Raw genomic sequence first — 8,082 nt, forward strand, 5'->3', positions numbered from 1 at the left:
GCGTGTGCCGCCCGCCCCCCGCGTGCACAGGAATATAGAGCTTCACGCCAAGGTGCTTTGTTTAAAAAAAAAAGTAAAATTTAGTAGGACAAGATTTATTTTTCCCAGGGGAATCCCGCTGGGCTGAAACCGTGTCCGCCGGCAACATCCCCGCGGATCCTGCCCGGCTGCCGCCGACCTTGGCGTGGCCGCGGCGGGCACAGGACCGCGTCCTCGGCGACTGCCGCTGCTGTGCTGGGCTGTGCTGGGCTGTGCTGGGCTGTGCTGGATCCTCCATCGCCACTGCGTTGCGGGGTTTGCACCGAGTTTGCGAGGCCTCAGAACTTGTCCCACTGGCAGTGCCTCACCTGCCCGCACCTGCGTTTAAATTGGTTCAGCTGTAACAGCGATTTTTGCCAGTGGACCAGGTGCCTGTTTCTAACTTTTGTTTATGTGGTACCTCCATAGGTTTGCATTGCTGTTACGCTGTGTAGAACGAGGTCTTTTGTATGCTACCCACAGTGATGTAATGTAGAGGTGTACGGGTCTGGTAGGCTACCACAGCCCCTGCAGAAGTGAAGACCTAGGATGAACCGTAAAGGACTGTTGGCATAAGGCAGTAAGGAAAGGGGCATGGGCTTGGTAGTGGAGGCCCGGGGCGATAAACGGCTCACCTGCAGTCATTTAAAGAAATGCGAGCCTGCAGCTGGACAAAAGTGGGTTTGGAGGTTGCAGAGAAGCAGTACCTGACATATCTAAAAGGTAACATATGAAATTCAGGTATAGAATTAGAGCTGCAGACCAGTGAAGAAAGAGAAAGGTAGAAAAGTGTGTTAGCAAAGATTAAAAATTATCTTAAGGAGAAACTAGAGAAGGAAGAAGAAATCATAAACCTGAATATCACACTTCTCCTGGCCAAGGACTCCAAATGCTCTCAAGTGTCTGTTGTCATCCCTTCACACTAAAGTGGAATGATCAAGAGATCCAGGGGGGCAGGGGAAGGGGGGAATGTAACAGCAGGAGAGGAGTACACCAACTTCAACTGCATTGTTACTACTCTTTTTCTATAACCAATAATTATTAGACTCTTAAGATTTCAGTTATACTAGGAATAAATATTTCTTCCCTCTTCTCCAGTCTGTCTAAAAAGCCAGGTGAAATACTTGAAAACATTTCAGAAATGTATTTTGCTGCTGGGTTCTTTTCAGTGTTGATGGTCTTTACCCACTGTTTTGGAATTTGCTTGTCAAGTAGAATCCATTGCTTAATTTCGTACTTTATTTGCTGATTCAAAAGGGTGTGGAGATTTATTAATTCCTACTGGCCTGCCATTGTATTTCATGCCTATTAAGAAAGGTTTCTGAAATCAAATAACCTATGAAGTTAATCTGGTCATAAGCAAGTGTTTGTTAATTCCTTAATGAAATACTGTGACTACTAATATTAGATACAAAGTTTAGTTGTACCAGATGCAGGTACCCTCCTCTGTGCTGAGTTCAGAACTGCTAGTATTGTAAACAGTATGAAAGTCATGCCCTTTACCTGACGCTCTTCAACAGTTTACTTGGGGTTTTTTTTGGTAGCAGTGAGGCATTTGTCTTTGCTGTGTCTGGTGTGAAGACTCAATGCACCCACTTTTGTTTGGAATGAAATAATGAGAAATGTTTTAAATGTTTATGTACTTAGACACTGTGCAACAGCTCAGTAAGAGATGTCTTTCTTCAAGCAAATTGGTTTTATTACTTCAGGAACTGCTTCAAACCTTGAGAAGGTACATTGTTAATAGTAGTATTTGATACTTAAAGTATGAAGTTTTTTACACTTTGTTAAAGCAGGAAGGGTTTTTTTAAGCTTTGATATTAGCCATACTTTTATTTTGAAAGAAACCCCAAACCCAACAAACACACTTTATTTACTGTTGACAGTTTTCCAAATATTGCACAAATGACGAGAGCATTGTACAGTTTTAACTTTATAACTCCTGCAAAGGAGGAAATATTAAAAATAATCCTTATAAAGGAATATCTTTGTAGTAAGCAGAACATAAATGTCATTTTTAAAATATTTTAAACTTATCTAAAAATGTAAACAGAAATTCAGATAATCATGTCTGAATTACATGTTCATGTTGAAAGAGTAGCCTTTAAGGTTCTACAGCAGTTTTTTGCAATCATATGCACAGCTCAGTGTGTAAATTAACTAAATCATTAAAAAGAAAGGCAAACCACCACATTTCAGCTAAATATCCTGTTCATGAGACAAAGCAACTCAGAGGTAGATGTTGCTATAAGCATAGAAGCACCAAATAATTAAAAGTAGAAAGCAGATGAGAAAAAAAGAAACAGCACACCTGAAATATGGGTCTGTTCATTAGAGTGCTTTACAGTACACATAATATATTCTGAAGTTTAGCAGTGCTCTTAGTACCCTGATAAACTAGGGGGAGTTTTGTATCTCAACCCATAAAACTGTAATTTAGCCTTCAGTCCCATATGACAGAAGGGTTCAACAGTTCTTTCTGAAAAACAATATTATACTCGTGGAAAATACTAAAGGACATGCATGAGCTCAGCTGCTCTTACTCATAGCAGAAACAGTCTAAGAAATGTGATTTCCATACAGCTCTGTCAGCTGGAGTCCTTTCTGTCCTGGGTCAACAGGGGTGACAAAAGTTAGGAATCACACCTATTAAAGTCATTGTTTTAGCTGTTAAGACAGCCAACAAGATGTGAGCTGTGGGCTAAGTGATGGTATTGGGGACTCTGGCAGATGGTAGGAACTATCCTGAAATTCCTCTATGAGAAAAAGAAACACAGTTGCTGTATATCCTTTAGTCTTTAACCTCAGGTTCTAGGAGAACAATTCTGTAGTACCGAAGTGTACTGTACTGGCAGATCTTTTACATCAAACTGTAAAATAACCTCTTAGAGATAAACATTTTTTCACTCTTCCCTTCTGGTAGGGTTTGAATACTTAACTTATGCATGGATGCAGCACTGCCTGTGTAGATCTGGCGGAGGAATATCTGATTGTTTATTTTTAAATGTGTTACAATTTGCTAGAATTATTCAGCCTCATTTGGTAACCCTTTTGTTAATACCATGTAGACATATGCTGTGGGATGCAAATCACAGTTATGTCCTAGGTGCTATACAGACAAGTAAGGAGACAAAGGGTTCTTGTCCCAAAAGCTTGCCCCCTCATGCGCTCTTGTGGAAGTGCATTGGGATCTGATTTCACACTGCATGACAAAGTGTTTCCTTTTGTTATTTTATCTGTCAGGTATTATGTCAGCTGGAGGGAGCTAATCGCCCCATAAACAAAGCAAGGCAGCTTCCTTTGTGTGCAGATCGAGTCCTTCAAGATATTTGTTTATCTGCAGTGATCACTTGTAAGCACAGCTTCCATTTATATAGTGTCCTTCAGGGCAATGTCGCTATGAACATAATGAATGTACTTAGAAGTATTTAAAGATTCCATAAATATATATTTAATTGCAACTGCCTTGAACAGTGATGTAAGATAGGCCTTTTGTGTGGAGGAATGGATGGGTAGTGGACCATTTTTCAGATCCAAGTATTTCTGCTTTGCATGAATGACCAGTTCATATAAAGAACTTTTTTTCCCCTCTCCATTGATTCAATCAGTTTGGGTATTTTTATCTTTATTTTTAATATATTGCAGTTTTATTGTTCGCCACCCCATATTTAATTTTGTGGTGGATCAACTGTTTTGACAAATATTTGCACTATTACCTAAGAAATTAATTATAAAAAATTAATTTGGCTCTCAGCAGGGTTAACCAAGAGAGAAGAGCCTTCCCATCACAGTCAGTGGCTGAATCCAGCTGGCAAAAATCAATGTGGTTCTGTTTAATCATGATTAATGTTTTCACTTATTTTATAATTTTGCAGGCAATTTTCTTTTTTTTTCAATTTTTCATCCTCTTGGAGGATGATTTGGCAATTGCTACTCATAAACCAGAGAGCTTGGTTCTGTATCATCTGATTGCTTACCGGCAAGAGGATGCAACCAGTAGTGGAATGTGACTGGTCCTTAATTTCCATTTTCTTGAAGTACACAGCTACCAGAATACAGTAGTCACGTTCCCTGGTACGAGGACTGCAAAGCTTGAAATTGTCATCACTGGGACTATTTTATGATTGACACACAGGACTGTTTCTGTTACCCTTCTTTTCATTGAAAAGCACCTTAGGAAAAATTACTCACATGTTTCTCTTTCTGCAGTGGCATCCTCATAGATAAGGATGTCTGCCCTCTAAGGGACTGGGGATATTGGTACCAAAAGTTATTCAGAGATAAAAGAACTATTCAGGAATATTTGTCTGTGTGCTTCTGCTTATCATCTGGAAGAAAAAGTTGTCTAAAACCTCAGTTCCAAAGAGCTTGTAATGATAGTAGAAGAGTAACCAAAGGAAGCATAGGGTATAGAAAGAGATAGAAAGAGTGAGGGGGAAACAGTGAAGCCACCACATTATGAAGCAGTTTAGTGGCACTGAGCTTCCTAGTTCTATATATATACACAGCTGGCGTTACAGTAATTTACTGATTGCTTGTGGTTCTACTTCTGTATACATGAGTCTCTATATATGTATATGCATACAGACATGATACTCATATTACATTAAAAGATCGTTAAGTTTGAAAATTAAAATGCCTGAATTCAAAACCTATCTGGTATAGTCTTTAATTTTGTGATTTCCCAGTGTTTTTCTCGGGACTCTTAACTTATTCAGAGTATAGGAGGTGAATCCTGCTACTTGCACAGTTATTTAATATTTTGATTTATTGAATTATTAAAATATTACCTCAGGCTTTATTGATTACAACCTCCAATTTATCTTCTAGCTGCTACACCAGTTCAGAAAGAAGTCCTAATAAAAATATTCCCCTAGCTGTATATCAAGAGGACATGATGTGTACCCTAAAAAAATAATGTGACATGTTGAAATAGAAAGCTATATTGCAAATATGGTCAAAATAGAACCAGATCGAAATTGAGGCACTAGATTGATGTAAGTTTTTCAGCTGAAAGATATTTTTTAGTATGAGCAAAATTCTATGCTCTTACCAGGTATTTTTCCTGGAAATGGAAGATGCCTTTTGGTAAAGTTTTAAAAGTAAATCAGTCTGTCTGTCCTTTCCTATGTGCAGAAAGCTTCTCCCCAAACAGATAACGTCAGACAAAATTATAAGCAATCAAAAGTCACATTTTTTAAATGGCAAGTATGCAAAACCATTACTAGAATGGCATTACCTTATCCTACAATTAAAATACATACCTGCATGTGTAGGATAGAAAAAAACATAGATTTTAACATTACGGCTTAGCTTGAGTAAGTGTCTTTTACAGAAATCACCCCAAAGACGTGTTGCATTTTTTTTCCTGCTCCACCAAAGCATTCTATGTGTGTTAAAGAAAAATCATTCTAGAAAGTTCTTGAAAATTCTAGGATTTATTTTTTATTCCAAGACTTGAAAAGAGGGAGGAATTACCCCCAATATTTTAAACTTTAAACTTTAAACTTTAAAACTCCAGAAGTCCATAAAGCATGATATCTTGATGCTGGTCTTTAACAGTTTTCATAACATTCAAGTTGATGCAGATTTAGAATTTCCAGAACTCAACCACTTGAATTGTATTTGGCACATATGTAAATATGTCTTCAGCAAATATATTAAAGGAACATTAAAGTTTCAAATTCACGCACTCAGATATTGGGCAATGGTAAAATTAAGGTTGTCTGTTTGACCTTATTGCCTTACCCTGTGGATTAATTTTTAGAAATTATGGTCATGTAACAATGAATCAGTAATACAGTAGGTATTAGTAAATATAGTAATACATATACACATATTTGAACAAACTCAGTCAAGGTACAGGAGGTGCAGAATTTAATTTGTTTGTCATCTTCTCTGTTTAGCCAGGTCTTCATGTCAAAGAAAGTAATGCTGTGTCATTTCTGTTTCTTGGAGGTGATGATGAGATTTGTAGCTCATTAAAGAAAATGGTTTGTTTTCTGGAGCTTTGCAGTAGTCTTGAAATGTTATCACAGAGCATAAATGTCTGGACGTCTAATCCAAACCTCACCTAACTGGTTGGAAGCTTTTTGGAAGAAGTTTATGAAGCTGAGCTTTCTTACACAGGTGCTCACAAATAAGGTAAATTAGCCCTGTTTTTCCCCTCATTTTCATCTCTTTCCTATAGTGCACATATGCTTTCTCTAAAAATAAAAAGATAATGGTGCATTCTGCAGTATGTCAGTTTATAACATTAGTGTTTTCAGATATAGTTTGCCATCCATTATTAGCCAAATGTTTATATCATGATGCCTCCAGAAACATATAAAGGTATTCTTGGTTGTTGTCTTAATGCTTCATCTTGAAAAAAAACTATTTAGGCTTCATATTCTGGCCTAAGAAGCTGAGTCCATGCTGTTGCTGTTTTATGGCATGCTGTCAACACGGATAGCTGCCAGCGCCTGGTAAAGCAACTTTTCATTACCTTCACTCTGGGCACATAAGAACCATCGCTGGTTTTCTCAGCCAAAGCCACTAAGACCCAATCTGTAGCCTTCAGTATAGGAGTACTGTCCTACCAAAGCAGAAAAGCAATTTATAGGAGATAACAAAGAAAAAGAGGTTCTAAGCACTGTTTAGAACAGTATATGACACTGTTTATGTGCTATTCCCACTCTAATATTGCTTTATGGAAAGCTGTACAAAACCTCTTAAGATTGGAACTGCAGAATTTTTTTTCTGTTTCCATCTACATAAGCTGATGTTATAGCTATTGATTTCTTCCTTTTTATCTAATGTTCTGTAGAGGTCTTAACTGTGATTACAGAGAGAAACTGGAAGCATATTTTAAGTGGTAAGAGGGTATTTCATATAGATTAGTTATTATTTTTATTATGATATGTGTACCAGTATTACAATTAAGATGACAATCTAATTTAGCAAGCAGTATATTGAAGCACTTTGTTTAATGTTCCATCCCCTCATGGTACAGCTGTACGTTCATTCCCCCTTAAGTTTTTAAATATTTCATCTTTTTTACTGAAAATTAATCTCTTTTTTGTTGTTGAGAGATGACTTTATTGATCATGAAATTTTGTGTTTGGTCTTTTTTTTTCTCTAATAAGGTTGACTGGAAAAACAGCCTGCTTTTCAATTTGGAATACACAGTTACTGTGGGGAAGAAATGGCTCTCATAGGTATTTGTTGTGATAGGGCATTATTCCTTGTCAGCATCTGTTGCATGTATCATTTCATCAGTCTAAGAGTAATTTTATATGGCTAGTGATGGCTACAGTGTCGAGAGTCAAAAGGTAAAATGGTTTGAAACACTTTGAGATTTTCCTAGTTTGTTGGTTTTTTTTATTTAAACAGATGATGCGATTTTGGAAATCACCTGCTGAAATGTGTAGTAGATTTTTCATGTCTGTTTTTAGTAAAATTATAATGTACTTAGCTAATGAAAGTCAGATTAAAATTTTTATTTTTGATAGACCTTATTCTTTCTTTTTAAGAATTTAAGACGACTTCTTTCTTTCTTTCTCTCTCATACCCTACCCTAAGAGAGGGGAGGTGAAGGAGCAATGGGAAACAGGAATTTTCCTCTTCTTTCCCTGAAGTAGTACAGTACAGAGCTGCCTTATTTTTTTTGAATAAGGACGGTACTGAAGAATTCAGAGTTTTCATGGCTGAATTGTAATTTACTGTTTTAGAAAGCCCAAAAGTAAGATCAGTCTGATTGTTTCTAAGCCAAATTTAATGCAGATCCCCTCTTTAGAACATTTGAAAATGCTTTTCATGTCAAAATCATCAAATGTAACCCACATACAAGGTGAAATGCTGTTTTTGAAAGTCAATAAAATTTACCCAAAGGATTTAACTTAGGTTCCTCTCAGTGGATGAAAGCATTGTGCTGGTTTGGACAAATTTGGAGGAAAAATATCCTGTGATAGAAGGCAGGTTACAACCCCACCAGGTTCGGGAAAAAAGAAATTTTCCTTGGAGGAAAGTGAAAGAGATAAAAACTATTTATTTAACAAACACAGAGGAAATGGATAATAATGC

This window comes from Corvus hawaiiensis, chromosome 7 (assembly GCF_020740725.1).
Source record: "Corvus hawaiiensis isolate bCorHaw1 chromosome 7, bCorHaw1.pri.cur, whole genome shotgun sequence".
Classification (NCBI taxonomy): Eukaryota; Metazoa; Chordata; class Aves; order Passeriformes; family Corvidae; genus Corvus; species Corvus hawaiiensis.